Source organism: Panulirus ornatus, chromosome 9 (assembly GCF_036320965.1).
Source record: "Panulirus ornatus isolate Po-2019 chromosome 9, ASM3632096v1, whole genome shotgun sequence".
NCBI lineage: Eukaryota > Metazoa > Arthropoda > Malacostraca > Decapoda > Palinuridae > Panulirus > Panulirus ornatus.
Window position 1 is genome coordinate 12238815 of NC_092232.1, and position 26394 is coordinate 12265208.

The 26394-nt window shown below is 41.2% G+C and overlaps 1 protein-coding gene across 6 annotated transcripts in view; it reads left to right on the forward strand.

The window, feature by feature from the left end:
* The window catches only part of LOC139750214 (adenylate cyclase type 1-like), an 836862-nt gene that overhangs the window by 359234 nt on the left and 451234 nt on the right, over positions 1-26394 (forward strand). For all 6 annotated transcript variants that reach the window (XM_071664687.1, XM_071664693.1, XM_071664690.1 and 3 more), the window contains exon 2: positions 11237-11336. The gene's annotated coding sequence lies outside the window, so the exon portion shown is untranslated. The remainder of the gene's footprint in view (positions 1-11236; positions 11337-26394) is intronic.

A 26394-nucleotide genomic window follows, 5' to 3' on the forward strand; every position in this document is an offset into this window, starting at 1 on the left:
TAATTAAGCTGTTAATTTATCCAATTTTGAAGTATTTTCTAATTTTTTTCATGGTATTAACTGCATATGTATTTATAACTTGGAGCATTAGGAGATATTTTTCATGATCATTTCCAGTATAGAAGTGTTTGAATATGTTATGTTTCAATTTTGAAGCAAAAAGTTTTTTGAGCTGAAAAATAGCCTGAACTATTACCTTCAATTTTTTGGTATTTTTCTGAGAAAAATAGATTTCCTTCAAAAGCTCATTTTACGTAATATTTTTGATGCTGAACACAAATCTCTGGTTGAAATATCGTTTCTCCATCTTTATGACCTTTAATTAAGCTGTTAATTTAACCAATTTTGAAGTATTTTCTAATCTTTTTCATGGTATTCACTGCATATGTATTTATAACGGAGAGCATTAAGATATATTTTCCATGATCATTTCAAGTATAGAAGTGTTTGAATATGTTATGTTTCAATTTTGAAACAAAAAGTTTTTTGAGCTGAAAAATAGCCTGAACTATTACCTTCAATTTTTTGATATTTTTCCGAGAAAAATAGATTTCCTTCAAAAGCTCATTTTACGTAATATTTTCATGCTGAACACAAATCTCTGGTTAAATATCGTTTCTCCTTCTTCTTGACCTTTAATTAAGCTGTTAATTTAAGCAATTTTGAAGTATTTTCTAGTCGTTTTCATCGTATTCACTGCATATGTATTTATAACTTGGAGCATTAGGAGATATTTTCCATGATCATTTCAAGTATAGAAGTGTTTGAATATGTTATGTTTCAATTTTGAAACAAAAAGTTTTTTGAGCTGAAAAATAGCCTGAACTATTACCTTCAATTTTTTTATATTTTTCCGAGAAAAATAGATTTCCTTCAAAAGCTCATTTTACGTAATATTTGTCATGCTGAACTCAAATCTCAGGTTAAAATATAGTTTTTCCTTCTTTCTGACCTTTAGTTAAGCTGTTAATTTAAGCAATTTTGAAGTAATTTCTAATCGTTTTCATCGTATTCACTGCATATGTATTTATAACTGAGAGCATTAAGATATATTTTCCATGATCATTTCAAGTATAGAAGTGTTTGAATATGTTATGTTTCAATTTTGAAACAAAAAGTTTTTTGAGCTGAAAAATAGCCTGAACTATTACCTTCAATTTTTTGATATTTTTCTGAGAAAAATAGATTTCCTTCAAAAGCTCATTTTACGTAGTATTTTTCATGCTGAACACAAATCTCTGGTTAAAATATCGTTTCTCTATCTTCTTGACCTTTAATTAAGCTGTTAATTTAAGCAATTTTGAAGTATTTTCCAGTCGTTTTCGTCGTATTCACTGCATATGTATTTATAACCTGGAGCATTAGGAGATATTTTCCATGATCATTTCAAGTATAGAAGTGTTTGAATATGTTATGTTTCTATTTTGAAACAAAAAGTTTTTTGAGCTGAAAAATAGCCTGAACTATTACCTTCAATTTTTTGGTATTTTTCTGAGAAAAATAGATTTCCTTCAAAAGCTCATTTTACGTAATATTCTTCATGCTGAACACAAATCTCTGGTTAGAATATCGTTTCTCCATCTTTATGACCTTTAATTAAGCTGTTAATTTAACCAATTTTGAAGTATTTTCTGATCGTTTTCATCGTATTCACTGCATATGTATTTATAACTGAGAGCATTAGGATATATTTATCATGATCATTTCAAGTATAGAAGTGTTTGAATATGTTATGTTTCTATTTTGAAACAAAAAGTTTTTTGAGCTGAAAAATAGCCTGAACTACTACCTTCAATTTTTTGGTATTTTTCTGAGAAAAATAGATTTCCTTCAAAAGCTCATTTTACGTAATATTTTTGATGCTGAACACAAATCTCTGGTTGAAATATCGTTTTTCCATCTTTATGACCTTTAATTAAGATGTTAATTCAAGCAATTTTGAAGTATTATCTAATCGTTTTCATCGTATTTCATGCATATGTATTTCTAAATGAGAGCATTAGGATATATTTTCCATGATCATTTCAAGTATAGAAGTGTTTGAATATGTTATGTTTCAATTTTGAAACAAAAAGTTTATTCTGAGAAAAATAGATTTCCTTCAAAAGCTCATTTTACGTAATATTTTTCATGCTGAACACAAATCTCTGGTTGAAATATCGTTTCTCCATCTTTATGACCTTTAATTAAGCTGTTGATTTAACCAATTTTGAAGTATTTTTTAATCTTTTTCATGGTATTCACTGCATATGTATTTATAACTTGGAGAATTAGGAGATATTGTCCATGATCATTTCCAGTATAGAAGTGTTTGAATATGTTATGTTTCAATTTTGAAACAAAAAGTTTTTTGAGCTGAAAAATAGCCTGAACTATTACCTTCAATTTTTTGATATTTTTCTGAGAAAAATAGATTTCCTTCAAAAGCTCATTTTACGTAATATTTGTCATGCTGAACTCAAATATCATTTTAAAATATCGTTTTTCCTTCTTTCTGACCTTTAGTTAAGCTGTTAATTTAAACAATTTTGAAGTAATTTCTAATCGTTTTCATCGTATTCACTGCATATGTATTTATAACTGAGAGCATTAAGATATATTTTCCATGATCATTTCAAGTATACAAGTGTTTGAATATGTCATGTTTCAATTTTGAAACAAAAAGTTTTTTGAGCTGAAAAATAGCCTGAACTATTACCTTCAATTTTTTGATATTTTTCTGAGAAAAATAGATTTCCTTCAAAAGCTCATTTTACGTAATATTCTTCATGCTGAACACAAATCTCTGGTTAAAATATCGTTTCTCTATCTTCTTGACCTTTAATTAAGCTGTTAATTTAAGCAATTTTGAAGTATTTTCCAGTCGTTTTCGTCGTATTCACTGCATATGTATTTATAACCTGGATCATTAGGATATATTTTCCATGATCATTTCAAGTATAGAAGTGTTTGAATATGTTCTGTTTCTGTTTTGAAACAAAAAGTTTTTTGAGCTGAAAAATAGCCTGAACTATTACCTTCAATTTTTTGGTATTTTTCTGAGAAAAATAGATTTCCTTCAAAAGCTCATTTTACGTAATATTCTTCATGCTGAACACAAATCTCTGGTTAGAATATCGTTTCTCCATCTTTATGACCTTTGATTATACTGTTAATGTAACCAATTTTAAAGTATTTTCTGATCGTTTTCATCGTATTCACTGCATATGTATTTATGACTGAGAGCATTAGGATATATTTTCCATGATCATTTCAAGTATAGAAGTGTTTGAATATGTTATGTTTCTATTTTGAAAGAAAAAGCTTTTTGAGCTGAAAAATAGCCTGAACTACTACCTTCAATTTTTTGGTATTTTTCTGAGAAAAATAGATTTCCTTCAAAATCTCATTTTACGTAATATTTTTCATGCTGAACACAAATCTCAGGTTGAAATATCGTTTCTCCATCTTTATGACCTTTAATTAAGCTGTTAATTTAAGTAATTTTGAAGTATTATCTAATCGTTTTCATCGTATTTCCTGCATATGTATTTCTAAATGAGAGCAATAGGATATATTTTCCAGGATCATTTCAAGTATAGAAGAGTTTGAATATGTTATGTTTCAATTTTGAAACAAAAAGTTTTTTGAGCTGAAAAATAGCCTGAACTATTACCTTCACTTTTTTGATATTTTTCCGAGAAAAATAGATTTCCTTCAAAAGCTCATTTTACGTAATATTTTTGATGCTGAACACAAATCTATGGTTGAAATATCGTTTCTCCATCTTTATGACCTTTAATTAAGCTGTTAATTTATGCAATTTTGAAGTATTTTCTAATCTTTTTCATGGTATTCACTGCATATGTATTTATAACTTGGAGCATTAGGAGATATTTTCCATGATCATTTCAAGTATAGAAGTGTTTGAATATGTTATGTTTCAATTTTGAAACAAAAAGTTTTTTGAGCTGAAAAATAGCCTGAACTATTACCTTCAATTTTTTGATATTTTTCTGAGAAAAATAGATTTCCTTCAAAAGCTCATTTTACGTAATATTTTTCATGCTGAACTCAAATCTCAGGTTAAAATATCGTTTTTCCTTCTTTCTGACCTTTAGTTAAGCTGTTAATTTAAGCAATTTTGAAGTAATTTCTAGTCGTTTTCATCGTATTCACTGCATATGTATTTATAACTGAGAGCATTAAGATATATTTTCCATGATCATTTCAAGTATACAAGTGTTTGAATATGTTATGTTTCAATTTTGAAACAAAAAGTTTTTTGAGCTGAAAAATAGCCTGAACTATTACCTTCAATTTTTTGATATTTTTCTGAGAAAAATAGATTTCCTTCAAAAGCTCATTTTACGTAGTATTTTTCATGCTGAACACAAATCTCTGGTTAAAATATCGTTTCTCTATCTTCTTGACCTTTAATTAAGCTGTTAATTTAAGTAATTTTGAAGTATTTTCTAGTCGTTTTCATCGTATTCACTGCATATGTATTTATAACTGAGAGCATTAGGATATATTTTCCATGATCATTTCAAGTATAGAAGTGTTTGAATATGTTATGTTTCTATTTTGAAACAAAAAGTTTTTTGAGCTGAAAAATAGCCTGAACTATTACCTTCAATTTTTTGGTATTTTTCTGAGAAAAATAGATTTCCTTCAAAAGCTCATTTTACGTAATATTTTTCATGCTGAACACAAATCTCTGGTTGAAATATCGTTTCTCCATCTTTATGACCTTTAATTAAGCTGTTAATTTAAGCAATTTTGAAGTATTGTCTGATCGTTTTCATCGTATTCACTGCATATGTATTTATAACTGAGAGCATTAGGATATATTTTCCATGATCATTTCAAGTATAGAAGTGTTTGAATATGTTATGTTTCAATTTTGAAACAAAAAGTTTTTTGAGCTGAAAAATAGCCTGAACTATTACCTTCAATTTTTTGATATTTTTCTGAGAAAAATAGATTTCCTTCAAAAGCTCATTTTACGTAATATTTTTCATGCTGAACACAAATCTCAGGTTGAAATATCGTTTCTCCATCTTTATGACCTTTAATTAAGCTGTTAATTTAAGCAATTTTGAAGTATTTTCTAATCGTTTTCATCGTATTCACTGCATATGTATTTATAACTGAGAGCATTAGGATATATTTTCCATGATCATTTCAAGTATAGAAGTGTTTGAATATGTTATGTTTCAATTTTGAAACAAAAAGTTTTTTGAGCTGAAAAATAGCCTGAACTATTACCTTCAATTTTTTGATATTTTTCTGAGAAAAATAGATTTCCTTCAAAAGCTCATTTTACGTAATATTTTTCATGCTGAACACAAATCTCTGGTTGAAATATCGTTTCTCCATCTTTATGACCTTTAATTAAGCTGTTAATTTAATCCAATTTTGAAGTATTTTCTAATCTTTTTCATGGTATTCACTGCATATGTATTTATAACTTGGAGCATTAGATATATTTTCCATGATCATTTCAAGTATAGAAGTGTTTGAATATGTTATGTTTCAATTTTGAAACAAAAAGTTTTTTGAGCTGAAAAATAGCCTGAACTATTACCTTCAATTTTTTGGTATTTTTCTGAGAAAAATAGATTTCCTTCAAAAGCTCATTTTACGTAATATTCTTCATGCTGAACACAAATCTCTGGTTAAAATATCGTTTTTCTTTCTTCTTGACCTTTAATTAAGCTGTTAATTTAAGCAATTTTGAAGTATTTTCCAGTCGTTTTCGTCGTATTCACTGCATATGTATTTATAACCTGGATCATTAGGATATATTTTCCATGATCATTTCAAGTATAGAAGTGTTTGAATATGTTCTGTTTCTGTTTTGAAACAAAAAGTTTTTTGAGCTGAAAAATAGCCTGAACTATTACCTTCAATTTTTTGATATTTTTCTGAGAAAAATAGATTTCCTTCAAAAGCTCATTTTACGTAATATTTTTCATGCTGAACACAAATCTCTGGTTAAAATATCGTTTCTCTATCTTCTTGACCTTTAATTAAGCTGTTAATTCAACCAATTTTGAAGTATTTTCCAGTCGTTTTCATCGTATTCACTGCATATGTATTTATAACTTGGAGCATTAGGTGATGTTTTCCATGATCATTTCAAGTATAGAAGTGTTTGAATATGTTATGTTTCAATTTTGAAACAAAAAGTTTTTTGAGCTGAAAAATAGCCTGAACTATTACCTTCAATTTTTTGATATTTTTCTGAGAAAAATAGATTTCCTTCAAAAGCTCATTTTACATAATATTCTTCATGCTGAACACAAATCTCTGGTTAGAATATCGTTTCTCCATCTTTATGACCTTTAATTATACTGTTAATTTAACCAATTTTAAAGTATTATCTGATCGTTTTCATCGTATTCACTGCATATGTATTTATGACTGAGGGCATTAGGATATATTTTCCAGGATCATTTCAAGTATAGAAGTGTTTGAATATGTTATGTTTCAATTTTGAAACAAAAAGTTTTTTGAGCTGAAAAATAGCCTGAACTATTGCCTTCATTTTTTTTTTTTTTTTTGGTATTTTTCTGAGAAAAATAGATTTCCTTCAGAAGCTCATTTTACGTAATATTTTCATTCTGAACACAAATCTTTGGTTAAGTTATCGTTTGGTCATCTTTATGACCTTTAATTAAGCTGTTAAATGAAACCAATTTTGATATATTTTCCATTATTATTTCAAGTATGAAAGTGTTTGAATATGTTATGTTTCCATTTTGAAACAAAGTTTTTTGAGATGAACAATACCCTGTAATATTACCTGCAATTTATGTATTTTTCTCAGAAAATTAATTTCTAAAGTCCTATAAGTAATATTTTTTTTCATGATGAATGCAAGTGTCAGGTTAAAATATCGTATGGTCATCTTTATGACCTTTAATTTAGCTGTCAAATGAAGTCAATTTTAATGTATTATCTTATCATTTTCATCGTATTCACTGGTTATGTGTCGGTGACTGAGAGAATTAAGATATATTTTCCATCGTTAATTCAAAATTATAAGTGTTTGAATATATTTGAATTTGAACCAAAAAAGTATTTAAGCTGAAAATACCCTTAACTATAATTTTGATAATTTTTTCAGATAATAGATTTCTTTTAAAACCTCATTATAATGGATATATTTTATGTTGAATACAAATCCGGGGATCAAATCGTTTCGTCATCCTCATGACCTTTAGTTAATCCATTAAACGAAGGCAAGTTTTAAGCATAATTTTGTAATTTCAGTTGTAGTTAACAGGTATGTATTGGCAACTTAGAGCATTAGGATATATTTTCCCTGATCATTTCAAGTATAGAAGTGACTGAATATGTTATGTATCAATTTTTAAACAAAAAATCTTTTGACCTGAAAAATACCTGCAATTTTTTTTGGTATTTTTTCAGTAAAACAGATTTTCAAAAGCCTCATTATAAGGAATATTTTTCATGGCGAATACAAATCTTGGGTTCACATATCGTTTGGTCATTTTATGACCTTTAAATAAGCTGTTACATAAAGTCAGTTTTAAAGTATTCTATAATAAGTTTAGTCGTATTGACAGAGTGTGTGTTGGTAACAGAGCATTATGGTATATTTTGCATGAGTATTTCAATTATAGAAGTGTTTGAATAAGTCATGTTTCGATTTCCAAAAAAGAAAAAAAAAATCAGCTGAAAAGTAAACTAAGCTATTACATTCGATTTTTGGTATTTTTTAAGAAAGTATATTTCTTTGAAAACCTCATTATAGGAAATTTTTTCACGAATACAATTTTGTGGTTAAGATATAGTTTGGTCATTTTTTTTCATCCTTGAATGAGGCAGTAAATGAAGGCAATCTTTAAGCATTATCTACTAATTTTCATCGTATTTCCTGGGTAACAATTGATAACTGTGAACATTTGATATATTTTCCATTATTATTTAAGTATAGAAGTCTTTGAATGTGGTATGTTTCAATTTTGAAACCAAAAGTTTTTTGAGATGAAAAATACCTAGAACTATTCCCTGTAATTTTTGGCATTTTTCTCAGAAAATGAATTTTTTCTAAAATCCCATTATAAGTAATATTTTTCATGATAAATTTAAATCTGGGGTTAGAATATTGTTTATTGCAATCACTAGGTATGTATTGATAACTGAGAGCATTAGGATATGTTTTCCATTATTAATTCAAGTATAGAAGTGTTTGAAAATATTATGTTTCACTTTGAACCAAAAGGTTTTTTGAGCTGAAAAATAGCATGACATATTATTTGCAGGATGTATCACTGGACTTCGCCAGGTCGAGGTTGCACCGCGAGTGAAAAGTCACCTTTGGGTGAGGCTGTGTCGTAGGGAGTACATTCTCGTCAAAGAACTTCCCACCCCAAACGGGCCTTAGGCTGCAGGAGACTCTGGAAAGGCGGTCCTGGGATATGCCACGATCTTTTCATAGAGCGGGGACCTAGAACAAATGTGAAGACATATATATATATATATATATATATATATATATATATATATAGAGAGAGAGAGAGAGAGAGAGAGAGAGAGAGAGAGAGAGAGAGAATGGACGAGGAGTGTTGATAAGAAGGGTGTACGTGTCAGAAATATAATGAACAAGGAGAAGGAGGGACTCATATTGGAGATGGAAGGAATGGAATGAAATAGATTGTGAATGTTGGGAGCCTGAACATGCAGGAGGGTGAAAGGACGTGCTCGGGATAGTGAGTTGTAGTGAGGTGTTTTACAGGGGTCGACGTTCTGTCAGTGGACTGAAAAAAAAAAGGAACATGAAGCGGTCGGGGGGAAACCATGGAATGATGTGTAAGGCCGTGTTTTGGTTAAGGGGCTTTAGTTTCGGTGCATTACCCATGACAGCTTGAGAATGGATGTAAGAGGATAAGGCCTTTTCTTCGTCTGCTCTTGGCGCTACTTCGCTAATGTGGGAATCTGCCATTGTTCAGATGGGCATTGATTTGTAGGCCTGCGGATATACCTTTATTGAACCATGTATGTGTTGCAATATTTGATGAATATTAATAGTAAGATAGATAACTATTTCCATTCCGTGTGGAGTACGTAAATATTGGAGGTTCGTCTCTCCCTCCATGGCTTGGTCGGGGGCCAAGTTTCTGTGGTTTGTCTCTGACCATCAGGCTGTTTGGGGCTGCAGCCCGCTGGCCTGCGCACCCTTCCCCACTTGGCTGATGAGATGCGCATTGATAGTGAGGCACTAGTGACGTGAATGAGGACAGTGACGGTGGGTAGCGAGTGGTGATAGTGACTTGAGGGACGCCACTGCTGGCAAGTGACGGTAGGTGACGTGGTGCTGGTGAGTGACGGGGTATTGGCAGCCTGGCCGCCCCACCTTGGGCTATTCCTGGCAGGTCGAGGGTCGAGAACCAGCAGGACGTGTCCGGCACCACCGCCATCATAGTGGTCTCCTGGTGTGGGGTGAGGGGTGGTGTGATGTGGTGTGTGGTGGTTGTTTGTGTGTGTGTGTGTGTGTGTGTGTACAGTATGGGGAGGGAGTCGTATATTTGTGGGACCCCATCCCCTGTACTACCTCTTTTATCATACAGCTTTTTAAGCTACTGTGTCCTGTCATCTAGCACAATACTTTTATTCAGCTTATTCCATTTATCCACCACTCGTATGCCATAATAGTACTTCTTTACGTCTTTTATATCAAGCTTCTTGATTTTATCATGTGTCCTCTGGTTGCTCCATCCTCGCATGTTTCATGGAACGATTCACTGCCCAGATCACCAGGCTGATTAGAAAACTTGTAGGGTTGAGATCAGGTCACCCCTCACTCGTATCTCTTCCACGGTGTGCGTATTTAAGACCTCGAGCCTTTCCACTGTAGCTCAGCTCTCTTGATTCTGGTACCGTATCTGCTGTCCTCCTCAGGACCTTGTCTGTTAGCTCTTAGTGTTGTCGTAGGTGCTGTGACACAATCCAAATTATGGCCTTAGGTAGGACGTGAACAACTTGCCAAACATTTCCTTGTTCATGACCTTGAATGGAACTACTTATCTTGCCAGTGGACGTATGGTCTCCTTATCTATGTTCATACGGTAGGACTCAGGCGATAGGTCAGGAAAAATGTCGATTACAGTGTCTCTCACTCACAGATTCCTGCAACTTACTTCCTGATTGATACTACTGATACTGAGGCCTTTCACTGTGACCCGTCCTTCGTACTTAACATTGACGCCGGTTGAACTTCATCCACCCAGTATCAGGTGTGTCTGTGTCTCCTTGTAAGGTGATGTAATCCTCCCCGTTTTTCGCTGCCCTTATGACCTTTGCGTCCTCTGCATGTATGTTTAGGTAGGAGGGAGTACCTTCTGGCGAGTCATCTACATATATCATGAAGAATAATGGTCCCAGTAGAGAACCCTGCGGCACTCCGCCCGTCACCTCAAGCCACTTCGAAGAGGCTTTCTTAACATGCGTCCTTTGTTCTCCCTCCCACTTCGATAATCTTCCCTCCACCGTTAGCGTCTTCTCTCCGTATTCCTGCTTGGAAATGAGCTTTTTAAGCTGCCTCACATTGCGCTACAGTGTCTAAAGCTTTCTGGCGATCCAGATGCAAACAATCCAACCAGCCTTTTGTGTGTGTGTGTGTGTGTGTGTGTGTGTGTGTGTGTGTGTGTGTGTGTGTGTTATGGCCTGTTTAGTGTGGTGTGATATATATGGTGTGGTGAGTGATTTTTGTGGTGTGGTGTAGGCTGAGGTCTTCAAACACCGTCTTACGATAGCCATCAGACTTAGTCACCTTGTGTGGCAAAGTTAACACATGTTACGTTGTTGCCAGGTGTCGTGTTCCACCCCTCGAGCACGACAGTACGATCGCTGAGCACAACCATACGACCTCTGAGCACAGTGTTCCTGCCCTGCAGTGTTGCCGTCGTGCAGCTGGGGTCGTACCGCTGTGCTCATTGGCTATTATAGTTCGATGTTGTCTGGTTGGTTGTGTTATGGACCTGTGTTGTGATATGGCCTGCCGACGTCATGGTACTACGTCTCTCGTGTATTGTAGATATGTTTACCGTCTCTCCTCACCCGCCTCATACCACCACCACCACCATCTCTCGCAACACCTCTCTCATGTGAGCGCCTCCCACCAACACCTCTCTTGTCTCCACTCCCGTCACACTCTCACTATCGCCATCACATTCATCCCGACCAACCTCACTGGAGGATCTAATATTACACTGTTGTCTGGCAGGTTGGCCGTCCCGGGCCGTGCACCAGCAGTAGTGAGGAAGGCAAGTCTTCATCCTTTACTGCAGGGGGAGCACCGCTGCACAACATATTGAGATAAACAGGTTAGTGTCCAGCCCCTGTTCCTCCTCCTTGAACAAGTGCCTCTCTTGTGTAGGTCGTCTTGTTAAGCATGTTTTATAGTTATTATTATTACTGTTATTATTATTATTATTATTATTTTTATTATTATTATTATTATCATTATTATTATTATTATTATTATTATTATATTCTAGGGACTTATTGCAACGTATTTCATAGGCACAGTCCTTCTTGCAATATGCTGTGTTATTGATGTTGATGATGATTATCATAACCTGGTCAGCGTTTAGCATGGGAACTACGGTGTCCACTTCTGCCGGAGGTGAGGCAAGCCTCAGTACCAGACTGGTGGCTCTGTACATCATGGTATTATTTTACAACTGTCCAGCATCATTTGCTCTTGTTGAAGTGAGAAGTTTGGCGAATCGCTGAAATCTGTGTGTGTGTGTGTGTGTGTGTGTGTGTGTGTGTGTGTGTGTGTGGGGGGGGGGGGGGGGGGCAGTATAACCTGTGAATGTCCATGTCTTTCTGATCATCGAAAATGTAAGTAGACATCATCAGTCAGACCTCAGCAACAGCCTCTGAGCATCACAGTAATAAGAGATAACAGCAAATGTGTATAAATGAATGAATGTTTACGATGTGTGTTTGTGTCGTGTGTGTGTGTGAGAGAGAGAGAGAGAGAGAGAGAGAGAGAGAGAGAGAGAGAGAGAGAGAGAGAGAGAGAAGGTACGTAGAGATTAGGGAAACGCCGGACTCGTAGGTACACAGAAGTCAGAGGGATAAGGTGAAGGGAGAGACAGCAGAAGAGGCTAAGCCACCCTAGACGTCCAGTGAATGTTGTGGTGGCGGGTCTGGTAAGAGCGGACGGTTCCTGTAACCCAGACTTCGTCTCAATTTTTTCCTGAGGGAAAGGTAGATTAGATATACCGCCCTGGGGACGGTGTGCGTCCTGCCACCCAGCAGAAAAAAATTGGGGGTTAGTCATTCACGGAAACCTAATGCTATAACGAAGACCATCTGGCCTACCAGGGTGGTTGGGATTATGTAGACCAGGAGATGAACAACGTGAACATCAGTGTAACAAGCAGAAGCATGACCCGAGTATAAACACTACAGTGGTTTCTGGCAGCGACACGCACGGGAATACACGACGCAACACACACGGTTCGAGGAACTCAAAACATAACAGTACGAGGATGTCAGCCAGGTCTCGTACGGAGACACAAGGCCAGCAGAAAAAAAGACTTTAGTTCGAGACTTTCCCGCTAAGTTTGCAGCCAGGTAATGTAACATGCATTGTATAAAAGTAGTTTAATGGGAATTATATCGTACACGAGACAATCCCCTTCACGAGCCAGAAGTTTGAAATCGTAGAGCATGTTGTATATAGAGTGGGAGAATGGTCGTTATGTATAGAGAATACAGGAGTGAGAGAATTTGAAGCACATGTAGGGGAGTTGAGTTGTATGTTTAAAAACACGACCATAACAAGTAAAGTGTTCGAACCCACACATGATGTGGAAGTAATGACTTATCAAGATTGGTGAATTTAATTTAGTTATTTCACAGCTCTGTCAGCCACTAGAGAAGAGACATTAGAAATTTAGAGTAAGGATAGAATTTGGCGTTGATAACCTTAGAAACTCGATACCAAGTATCATCCTTCCTGGGGGATATCAAAACCCTACAGGAACAGTGGTAGGGGATAGGAGATTAATGTCTTGGCTTCAAGACCCCTGCCATGGTACTATACAGAACTGTTGCACAAACGTAAACACTTGAGTGTGCAGGTTTGCCTCTGGTTATAATGGTGACAGCCACGCGATAATACTTTGGACCAGGATGTTCTGGAACAATGTAGATTCTGTGATACTTCCAACCACCTTACCATAAGCGAACACAACTGTGCAACACAGTTGGGTCTTCGACAGAGATGGCGCGGTTTACGTACTGTCAACGCTTTGGCCAACCTGGAGATGTCCATTTGATATGTGAAATTTGTGGTCGGAGATTTGGGTCACTTACTGGAACACCTATGTCGTGGTGAGAAAAAATGGCACATTTTAGAGATAGGTTCAGACAAATAGGGCCTGAAACGCCGCATTATTTTGATTATAAAAAGATACATGATATGTTGAGAGGGTAGCCACATAACATATTGAGAGAGGGTAGCCACCTTTTTTGCATTTAGTAAATTGATTTGCTTCATAAGACATTGTAAGTTTATGTAATGAACCAACTTTGTACAAGTATATCATGATCGTCTACCCACTACGCTCTGACAAAGACCATTTGTGACCTTTGAAATTCTTTTGCGCTACCGCTCACAGGATGAACGTGTGTGTGTGTGTGTGTGTGTGTGTGTGGGGGGGGGGGGGGGGGCACAATAAACTAGCAGCTTGTTTGCGGCAAAACTCGGAAATCATTTCACACGAGAGAGAGAGGCGCAGCTTGTGATGACGGTTTGCGAGACACTGATACCTCCCCCCTGAAGAGAATGCTGCTGTGTGCCAACATCACCTTTCACTGTGGACAAAGTCCGTGATGGAAAGCGTACACGGAGCTTTCAACAGCGTGTACTAGCGCAGTGTGGGGTCATACTAAGACTGTAATGTCTTAGTCTTGAGAAGGGAAAAGTGTATCTTAATTTACACGTGGAAAATCTCGGAAGACTCTGTTCCCAACGTACTCTCAAAAACTGTTTAATGGCATAACAGACATAGAGGACGATAGAATATTACCATTGGAACAGAACTTAAAGTGAAAAATATAAAGCAGGATAAACTCCCCCAAAACCTAGGATTGTCTATCACATTACTTACAGCCATTAGGGACACTTTGTACTGTCCGGCGGAGAAATTTATGAATGACCTGGATTACTGTCTGCAAAGTGTACCAGACCAGACGAGATGGTGTGGTTACGTAGGCCAAAGGGACGCGGCCAGACTGAACGGAGGAGTAAACCAGCGGTTTGTCCTCCAACCAAAGCCGTCCAGGCAGACGACTTTCGACAACCATCGTAAGGTATACGTAAAGCAACATCAGTGTCTTGAGACACACCATGCTAATGTTGCTGCATCTTCCCAGTACAGATGGCTATGGGCACAGACCACTATAGTACACCGGGCGCTACCACCGCCATGGTTGAAGCAGATCCAGTGTTAACGACTGAAAGTTTGCGGCGGGAGGGAATGAACGGTGAGCTGTCAGTGATAGAGGGGGAGTGACTCCCCAAGTGTCCGAGGACGAGAAGAAAGTCAGGAATGCTGACCTCGTGAGCACAGCGCGGGGAGGTATAGTGGTCGTTGTGGCGGGGAGAGAGACACCATCTCTCCCTGGCGTAGCTCCCCAGGAGTCCTGCGTGGGGAGCCTTACACCTGATTGGTCGAGAAATTGGGGAACAATAGAGACCTGATTGGTTGGCACTCATGGAGGACCCGGAGACCTGCTGACGCCAGTAGAGGATCCTCGGATAACCCCGTTGTGATTTATGTACATTTATTTCCAGTGTTGTCAGAGTCATCGAAGACGTATTGTAGACTCTGCTGTACCTTGAGAATTATGAATGGAACTGTTGGCCATACTGAGGTACTAGGGGCAGGTGGTCACAATGAGGTACCAGGGGCAGGTGGCCCATACTGAGGTACCACGGGCAGGTAGACAAGCCTCACGAGACCAATCTCTCTCTCTCTTCTCTCTCTCTCTCTCTCTCTCTCTCTCTCTCTCTCTCTCTCTCTCTCTCTCGAGAGAGAGAGAGAGAGAGAGAGAGAGAGAGAGAGAGAGAGAGAGAGACCTTCCTCTGCTCGTGTGGAGGAAGGCATCAGCTGTTGGCATGTAAACAAAGGGCGGTAATCTCGAACGTGATTATAACCTGGCATTTTGATGGTCGTACATTGTGAAATGATCATTCAGCACCAGAGGGGGAAAGAAGCGTGTGTGCACGGTGCCCATATAGACAAGGTTATACTATTTTTGGAGTAAGTGTGTGAGCTTTATGGCGCGTGAGGCTTGGCTCTGTCTCGTCATGTGAGGCCCTTTGAGGAACCTACACACACACACACACACACACACACACACACACACACACACACACACACACACACACACTTATCTTCAAAAAAGGAAATATGGGAGGATAAAAGATCCAGAGGCCATATCATGAAATTAAGCAAGAAAACTTGGTGGAAAAGATGGAAATGAAATGCGTTTTTGGTGTAATTGTGGTGGATGACTGGCTTATATACTGAGTGGTGGTATGGTGAATGTGGACAGCAGACAGACGTTTAAAGCTGTGTGACAAGAGAGTGTTCGAGGGATTGGGGCCTCACAAATGTAGAACTCTCTCTACTGTACGTACGAGCAACTACACACACACACACACACACACACACACACACACACACACACACACACACACACACACACATTTTGCCAGTGTTGTACATACTGGTGAGGTATATCGATATGGTAACTCACTGACGTCCTGCTGTGCATACGATACCTTACTATTGTGTCGGTGGCAGATGTGAGGGTTTGGGGTGGGGAGGAGGAGGAGGAAGTGTCATTAGGGGGCAAGTACAACCCCCAGAGCACAGGGACACCAGTACGGGATAGTACATAGCACACGGGCTGGGGGAATAATAATGCAGTACTGATGAACCAGGTGAAGGAGACGACATTGTGGCGAGTGTACACGAGGAAACACCCGAGGACATGAGATCCCACAGTGACAGGAGTACAGGAGAATACATAGATGTTACAGTACGGGAGAGAGATATAGATAGATAGATAGATAGATAGATAGAGAGAGAGAGAGAGAGAGAGAGAGAGAGAGAGAGAGAGAGAGAGTAGAGAGAGAGAGGATACATAGCGGGCTGCTGTAGTACAGGTAGAACAGCCAACCCAATAGTGACTCGTGTAAGTTGGTCCTGCCAGAGACATTTGAACGTTTGTTAACGTTGGAGAACGTTGCCTGGTCGTTGCCCCTTTGCGCCTGGCTGTTATAATTGGTCCTGTGTTGACACAGTTATTGTTGGGTTGTTAGCAGCCGTGTGCCGGCCGCGGCTGCAGGGCGTGAGCGGGTGTGACACCCCACCCTCCAACTCCCTCCTCTCTCCTCCCTCCCCGCACTTGGCAAGGGAGACCGGGTAAGGTGTGTGTGCTCACAACACCCGTGCCAAGTTGCCCTACACGTATCTAATGTGAGGGAAGGGTTCGTCTCCAGCTGTGGCTCAGGAAGGCTGCTGCTGCTGCACGATCGGTCGCTGTGGGGTTGTTTTCGCGTCACCAGTCCTGACAGGGAGAGTAATTGATTGGGCGCCAGTTTTGCCAGGAGGCAGGGTAATTACTTGGTCTCATTTATGATTGGGGGGCCCGGGGGTTGGGGGGATGATAATTACTTGGTCCAATTTATGTCCGGGACGGTAAATACTTGGGCCCAGTTTTGCCAGGGAGAGTAATTACTTGACTCCAGTTATGAGAGGGAGGGTAATTATTTGACTCAAGTTGTGACAGGGAGGGTAATTACTTCAGTTATGATAAGGAGGGTAATATCTTAGCCCTAGTTATAATAGGGAGGGTAATTACTTGGCCCTAGTTATAATAGGGAGGGTAATTACTTCGTCCTAGTTATAATAGGGAGGGTAATTACTTGACCCTAGTTATGATAGGGAGGGTAATTACTTCGTCCTAGTTATAATAGGGAGGGTAATTACTTGACCCTAGTTATGATAGGGAGGGTAATTACTTGGCCCTAGTTATGATAGGGAGGGTAATTACTTGACCCTAGTTATGATAGGGAGGGTAATTACTTGGCCCTAGTTATAATAGGGAGGGTAATTACATGGCCCCGCTTATTCCATTGAGGGTAATTACATGTCCCCAATTATACCAAGGAGGGTAATAACATGGCCCCAGTCATGCTAGCTAGGGAGGGTAACCATAAAAGTAGTGTTATCCATAAAGTGGTGTGTGCTAAGGAAGATGAAATGACATCGCAATGTTCGTGTTAGGTTGACCTGGTGTTGACCCCAGACGCTGCTATCGTATGACCTGGAGCGGAGGGTCAGGTTAGTATGTGTCTGTGGCTCCCTGGTGCTGATGGTGCCTTCTCAGTCTCGGAGAGTCCATTCCATTTGATTGGTATCAAGTGGAATTTCTAATTTACCTGGGTCGTGTAAGACACATCCCCCTGGTACTTGGTTTATTAAAGGAATCCCTATTTGCTAGTTATTTCCTCCTATTACCTAGTAATATTCACCTATTACGTAGCTATTGTCCCCTATTAAGTGGAGGAGGATGAACACGTATCAAAGGAAGATGAACACGTATCACAGGAGGATGAACACGTATCACAGGAGGATGAACACGTATCACAGGAGGATGAACACGTACCACAGGAGGATGAACACGTACCACAGGAGGATGAACACGTACCACAGGAGGATGAACACGTATCACAGGAGGATGAACACGTACCACAGGAGGATGAACTCGTACCACAGGAGGATGAACACGTACCACAGGAGGATGAACGCGTACCACAGGATGATGAACTCGTACCACAGGAGGATGAACACGTATCACAGGAGGATGAACACGTATCACTGGAGGATGAACGCGTACCACAGGAGGATGAACACGTATCACAGGAGGATGAACACGTATCACAGGAGGATGAACACGTACCACAGGAGGATGAACGCGTACCACAGGATGATGAACTCGTACCACAGGAGGATGAACACGTACCACAGGAGGATGAACACGTACCACAGGAGGATGAACACGTACCACAGGAGGATGAACGCGTACCACAGGATGATGAACTCGTACCACAGGAGGATGAACACGTACCACAGGAGGATGAACGCGTACCACAGGATGATGAACTCGTACCACAGGAGGATGAACACGTATTACTGGAGGATGAACGCGTACCACAGGAGGATGAACACGTACCACAGGAGGATGAACACGTATCACAGGAGGATGAACGCGTACCAGAGGAGGATGAACACGTACCACAGGAGGATGAACACGTACCACAGGAATACGTACACCGACCACAGGAACGTGAGCACATACCACAGGAGCATGATCACCTACCACAGGAGCATGAACAACTACCACAGGAACACGAGCACCCACCACAAGAGCGTGAACATCTGCCACAGGAACTTGAACACCTGTCAAAAGCATAGGCAGGTAGGGAAGGCGTGGCTCGAGGTTAAAGGTGATGGAAGCGGCTGGTGTGACGCAGCAGGTGAACACGAGGCCGGGGCATGAACACTGGCAGCTTGAACACCTGAAATATGAACACTGGCAGCTTGAACACCTGAAACATGAACACTGGCAGCTTGAACACCTGAAACATGAACACTGGCAGCTTGAACACCTGAAACATGAACACTGGCAGCTGGAACTCATGAAACATGAACACTAGCAGCTTGAACACCTGAAACATGAACACTGGCAGCTGGAACTCATGAAACATGAACACTGGCAGCTTGAACACCTGAAACGTGAAGACTGGCTGCTTGAACACATGAAACATGAACACTGGCAGCTTGAACACCTGAAATATGAACACTGGCAGCTTGAACACCTGAAACATGAACACTGGCAGCTTGAACACCTGAAACATGAACACTGGCGGCTTGAACACATGAAACGTGAAGACTGGCTGCTTGAACACCTGAAATATGAACACTGGCTGCTTAAACACATGAAACATGAACACTGGCTGCTTGAACACATGAAACATGAACACTGGCGGCTTGAACACCTGAAACATGAACACTGGCAGCTTGAACACATGAAACATGAACACTGGCAGCTTGAACACCTGAAACATGAACACTGGCAGCTGGAACTCATGAAACATGAACACTGGCAGCTTGAACACCTGAAACATGAACACTGGCAGCTGGAACTCATGAAACATGAACACTGGCAGCTTGAACACCTGAAACGTGAAGACTGGCTGCTTGAACACATGAAACATGAACACTGGCAGCTTGAACACCTGAAATATGAACACTGGCAGCTTGAACACATGAAACATGAACACTGGCAGCTTGAACACCTGAAACATGAACACTGGCGGCTTGAACACATGAAACGTGAAGACTGGCTGCTTGAACACCTGAAATATGAACACTGGCTGCTTAAACACATGAAACATGAACACTGGCTGCTTGAACACATGAAACATGAACACTGGCGGCTTGAACACCTGAAACATGAACACTGGCAGCTTGAACACATGAAACATGAACACTGGCAGCTTGAACACCTGAAACATGAACACTGGCAGCTTGAACACCTGAAACATGAACACTGGCAGCTTGAACACCTGAAACATGAACACTGGCAGCTTGAACACATGAAACATGAACACTGGCAGCTTGAACACCTGAAACATGAACACTGGCAGCTTGAACACATGAAACATGAACACTGGCAGCTGGAACTCATGAAACATGAACACTGGCAGCTTGAACACCTGAAACATGAACACTGGCAGCTTGAACACATGAAACATGAACACTGGCAGCTTGAACACCTGAAACATGAACACTGGCAGCTTGAACACCTGAAACATGAACACTGGCAGCTTGAACACCTGAAACATGAACACTGGCAGCTTGAACACCTGAAACATGAACACTGGCAGCTTGAACACATGAAACATGAACACTGGCAGCTTGAACACCTGAAACATGAACACTGGCTGCTTGAACACCTGAAACATGAACACTGGCAGCTTGAACACCTGAAACATGAACACTGGCAGCTTGAACACATGAAACATGAACACTGGCAGCTTGAACACCTGAAACATGAACACTGGCAGCTGGAACTCATGAAACATGAACACTGGCAGCTGGAACTCATGAAACATGAACACTGGCAGCTGGAACTCATGAAACATGAACACTGGCAGCTTGAACACCTGAAACATGAACACTGGCAGCTGGAACTCATGAAACATGAACACTGGCAGCTTGAACACCTGAAACATGAACACTGCCTGAATACATGAAACATGATCACGGGTAACCTGAGCACATGAAACATGAACACTGGTAGCCAGAGCACATGAAACATGAGCAGTGGTAGCCTTTGTAGCCTGAGCACATGAAACATGAACACTGGTAGCCAGAGCACATGAAACATGAACATTGACAACCTAAAAAGTGTTATGCTGAACATTGGCAGTCTGAGCACCCAAAGTCTGAATACTAGCTGCCTTAGCACTGGCAGGCTGAGCACCAGGGGCATGAACACCCCGGATGGAACACTGACAGCTTGAACAGCCGGACCCTGAACACTTACAGCTTGAAGATTGGGAGTCTGAACACTGACAGCTTGAATACCTGGACCCTGAACACTGGCAGCATGAATACCTGGACCCTGATCACTGACAGCATTGAATACCTGGACCCTGAACACTGACAGCATGAATACCTGGACCCTGAACACTGGCAGCATGAATACCTGGACCCTGAACACTGGCAGCTTGAAGACCTGGACCCTGAACACTGACAGCATGAATACCTGGACCCTGAACACTGACAGCTTGAAGACCTGGACCCTGAACACCGACAGCTTGAAGACCTGGACCCTGAACACTGACAGCTTGAAGACCTGGACCCTGAACACTGACAGCTTGAAGACCTGGATCCTGAACACTGACAGCTTGCAGACCTGGACCCTGAACACTGGCAGCATGAATACCTGGACCCTGAACACTGGCAGCATGAATACCTGGACCCTGAACACTGACAGCTTGAAGACCTGGATCCTGAACACTGACAGCTTGCAGACCTGGATCCTGAACACTGACAGCTTGAAGACCTGGACCCTGAACACTGACAGCTTGAAGACCTGGACCCTGAACACTGACAGCTTGAAGACCTGGATCCTGAACACTGACAGCTTGAAGACCTGAGCACTGGCAGCTTGAAGACCTGGACCCTGAACACTGACAGCTTGAACACCCGGACATGACCATTGGTGTGAACACCCACACCTTGAACCTGGATGCCACAGGACCTGAACCTGCTTACCTGGAGACTTATGACTGGCAGCACGAACACAAGGGGACTTGAACACTGGAAGCATGAACACCAGGGCACCTGAAAGCTGGCAGCATGAATACCAGGGCACCTGAACACTGGAAGCATGAACACCAAGGAATCTGAACACTGGCAGCATGAACACCAGGTTACCTGAACACTGGAAGCATGAACACCAGGGCACCTGAACACTGGCAGCATGAGCACCAGGGCACCTGAACACTGGAAGCATGAACACCAGGGGACCTGAACACTGGCAGCATGAACACCAAGGAACCTGAACTCGAAGTATGAACACCAGGGAACCTGAACACTAGCAGCATGAACACCATGGGACCTGAACACTGGCAGTATGAACACCAGGGCACCTGAACACTGGCAGCATGAACACCAAGGAACCTGAACACGAAGTATGAACACCAGGGAACCTGAACACTAGCAGCATGAACACCATGGGACCTGAACACTGGCAGCATGAACACCAGGGAACCTGAACACTGGAAGCATGAACACCAAGGAATCTGAACACTGGCAGCATGAACACCAGGTTACCTGAACACTGGAAGCATGAACACCAGGGCACCTGAACACTGGCAGCATGAACACCAGGTTACCTGAACACTGGCAGCATGAACACCAGGGGACCTGAACACTGGCAGCATGAACACCAGGGCACCTGAACACTGGCAGCATGAACACTAGGGCACCTGAACACTGGCAGCATGAGCACCAGGGCACCTGAACACTGGCAGCATGAACACCAGCAAGATGAACACTAGTGATCATTAACTACAGGAACCTGGGCCACCACATCCAACAACGTCGTTTCATGAACCTTCCTCCAGCGGTGTGTGTGCACTGCAGAGCTCCAGGGAGTGGTTGGTGGTGGCAGTTGGAGTGGGGCGGAAAGGTGAGAAAACCCCAGTCTGCTGGGCATGTAAATAAGGCACACACGCACACACAAAAAATTAATGAAAATAAAAAAAAAAAGGACGCTTCTCTTCCATCTCATTCTGTTCATTCCCTTGTCCCAACTCTTCTGCCTCTCCTCTAACCACCGTATTAAACAAAGACAAACAGAACGTGTAGTTAGGGTGGGGCGAGGAGAGGCAGAGTGAGTGCTGGTACAAAGACCCTTGGGGATCAGGGGGGGCAGAAGGCAGAGACCAGGTAAGAATGGGGTGGAGTGTTGGAATGGGATGGGAGGGAAGGAGACTACGTGGGAGGGGAGGAGAGAGTACATAGGATGGGAGGAGAGGAGAGAGTACATGGGATAGGACACCAGAAACAGTATGGGATACACAATAGAGAAGTTCAAGAGTGCATTGGACAAGTACCTACAAAGTGTACCAGACCAGCCAGGCTGTAAGGGGGCGGGCTATGTGGGCCTGCGGGCTACGGCTTCCAACAGCTTGGCCGACCAACGACCCACCACTCGCAAGAGCCTGGGTCGAAGCCCGTACTGTTGGGGTGAAGACCCCCCCGAAGACTTCACTTGGTGGTATTCAGGAGGGAGGAAATATTACGTGGGTGTCCATGGGAAAGTCAGATAACAGAAGACCTAGTGGTGTGTGTCGAGGTTTTCTGCAGGAGGACGGTAATGGAACTGTACCTCAATTATGTAGTTGGAGACAGGAGAGGATGTCAGAAGGCATCTCCCCACCCGCCACTCCCGCTGGCATATCACCCATCAGGAAAACAGCTGTGGAAGAACACTATACTACAGACTGGATGGACTGACGGGGATATTTTATTGGAAGGTAGGAATGGAAAAAGGCATTGTGATGTAATTACAACGGCTGGATGGTCTAGAAAATGAGTTCAGACGCCACCCTGATTATATTATTGACATAAGGTAATTGTGTATCCGTGTGTTTTAATCATATTGAAAGAGGAGACGATGGAAGAATATGGAGGGTGGGGGATGGGGGAGCGGTTATGGAAGGCACTTGTGGAGAGGCGAGAAATTATTCAAGAATGTGATAAGAATGGAGGAAGGGAAGGAAGGATGGATGAAGGAAAAACGGGCGGAGAAACAGAGAGGGTGAGGGAGGAAGGAAGATCTAGTGAAGGTAGGGAGGGAGGATGGGTTGACTGGAACCTACCACAGATGTGGGTTGGAGGAAGAGTCCACTTGATCATTATCATCACACAGTGCGGTGGGCGAGGCTGTCTGGTGGTGTGTACTGCCTTTGTCCAGCCGCGCCAGCGTGTCCTGTGTCCAGCCCCAGCCTTGTGCCTCACCTGCTGGCTGTTAGTATACTGTATCAATCATGTGTCGCCTCCTGTCCCCCGTTACCCTGTGTGAGGCCACATACACGCACCACCGTCCCCTGTGTGGCCAGTTACTCCAGTGTGTGGCCGCCTGTTCGCCAGTACCCCACTCTGTGGCCAACTGCCCTTCCCTAGCACAGCTTACGTATGGGGCCACCACCTTCCTCCGCTAGCAACCGGTCTGTGTGGCCACCTGCCCGCCGATGCCCCTCCCTGTGTAACCAGGATCTTGAGCCATTACCTCCCTGGTTAGGTCACTTGTCTCCTTTAAATGCCCGAGGCCCCACCCATCTGTGTCGTTACACATTAAGCACGACGGTACGACCGCTGGGAGTGCCATTATGTTACCCCATGACCACAACTGAACGATGACCTGCCTTTGTCCTTATCCTTTAAGGCTCGTTTAGGGGTCGCATCATCATACTTAAGGGTCGCAGCGTCGTACTCGAGGAGTTAACTGCTTGTCGTAGGAGGTCAGCTGCAGCCAGTGTTGTCACCCTCTTCCCTGGAGTACACACACACACACACACACACACACACACACATACAGCCGCACACGTGCTTCAGACTGAAGTGGGTAAACACAGAGAAATAAGCCGCGAAGTGATTTCTAATATCCCAGCTTGCATTGCTGTCACGAACACCCTACCAGCTCTGGTAGAAGTATGTTGAGGCTGAAGTCCCTCTCCCTTCCTGGCTACATGCGATATACAGGAGCTGGTCTCGCCCCCAACACCTGGGAAGATGATTTCTTGTTCGTCATAGTATGAGAACAGGGGAAGAGTTTTATGTACTGTGTATGGTGGACTCGTGCCATCTAAGTTACTGGCCACTGGATGATGGAGACAAGGACGCTGGATAATCTCCACAGGTTGTGTATACAGGACCTGGGGTCTCGAGACGAGAATAGCTGAGGCCAGACCACTGCAGCCCAGGTTGTATGTCCAAGAGAATCATAATACTGACACTCGTCTGGGAACCCGTGACAGTGGCTGGTCCAGTGATGTGTATATTATTCAGATCCTCTCAAGTTGAAAGGTTCAGGCGAGCTTCCTATGAATTTAAGATGGGAAGAAACTTAGTCTTGAATACCTCCAGGCTTAAACGTAGGCCATCTAACCCTATACTCATAAGCATGTTTTTGCTGCCGAGAGGCAGAGGTATTTCATCAACATCCAAAGTTTTCTAAAGCCTTTAATATACGAATGAAAAATGGCGTTAATGAGAGCAGGTTCGACATAACCTTAGTTTAAGAAGTAGGTCTTGCCGGATCTCTCTCTCTCTCTCTCTCTCTCTCTCTCTCTCTCTCTCTCTCTCTCTCTCTCTCTCTCTCTCTCTCTCTCCATTGGATGGTTCCTGAGATCAAACTTTCCATGGACTGGATGAAAACAGCTGAAGGCAATATGGCTCTTGTGATTAAAAGTGGATTCCTTCAGCGTGATGCTAAACAGACAAACAGAAGAAAGACATTTACTTGATGGCTCAGAGTGTGACGGAAGATGAAGGCTTTGCTGCAGTTACTGGAGAAGATTCTCGCGTAGCAAAACTACTCAGAGAATCTTCCATATGCACTGCAAAACTGTATGGTAGTCAGGCTACACTTAATATTAATGGAACAATCTTCTTTTCCTGAAGCGAAATTCACAGTCTCCTCCGATTCCCAAGTTGCACACCGAGCCATAGCACACATCCTGTTGTTAATAGAGTCCAAGATTGGATTGGTAAGGATCCTCCCAAGAAATAAAGGGAGTAGAATTTTGCTGGTGTCCTGGACCATGTACGTATCACTGATATAATGAAGTATGAGATGCTGGGGTTAGAGCAGCCATATCTAGCAATTTACATACGAGAGCTGTGTCTCACAATGGTTTTCTAAGTGGATCGAAAACATTTAATATATAAAATGGTAAGCGAGATGGGACTTCGAAGCCCAGAAGAATAATAAGAAGCCACAGAGGAGGAGTGACTGTGTTGAAGTATGGGCTGGCGTTCCTCCTCCAGCAGGAATCACCATTTGGGATACAGATATTATTCAACTGAGGATTGGTTCTGCATAAGTGAATTATGGAGACGAGACGTGCCGCAGTGTGTGAAGCCTGCATGTGTGTAGTATATTACCCTGGAACATTGTACTGACGGAATAGCGTAAATATGGGAGTCCCAGAGTCAAATATGAATAATATAATAACTGTGGAAGGAATTATAGTAACGGAGAAATTTTTGGCAATAAGTCTGCAAACTTTGATGGACTGATAAATTATTTAAGGTAAACCAGTATATATATATATATATATATATATATATATATATATATATATATATATATATATATATATATATACACTGAGTCCACGGGGAAATGAAATACGATAAGTTCCCAAGTGCACTTTCGTGTGATAATCACATCATCAGGGGAGACACAAGAGAGAAATGTGAGTTGATATACAACGAAGAGACGTAGCTAGGACGCCATTTGGTAAACAGGACGTTTGAAGGAGAAATATAGTTTGGCTTGAGAAACTTGGTTCCTGGTCGCGAAAATTCGTAGTCGCTAAACAGAATCCTATTTCTTATGTTTTCCAAACATCCACTTGTAGATTTTACTGAAGAATAGCAAATCTTTTTTTTTTTTTTTTTTTTTAATGATGTACATTACCCAAGAGCAGATATTTTATTGAGGGTGAAAAACAGATATATGTTGAGGAGAGGAGCGGACAAG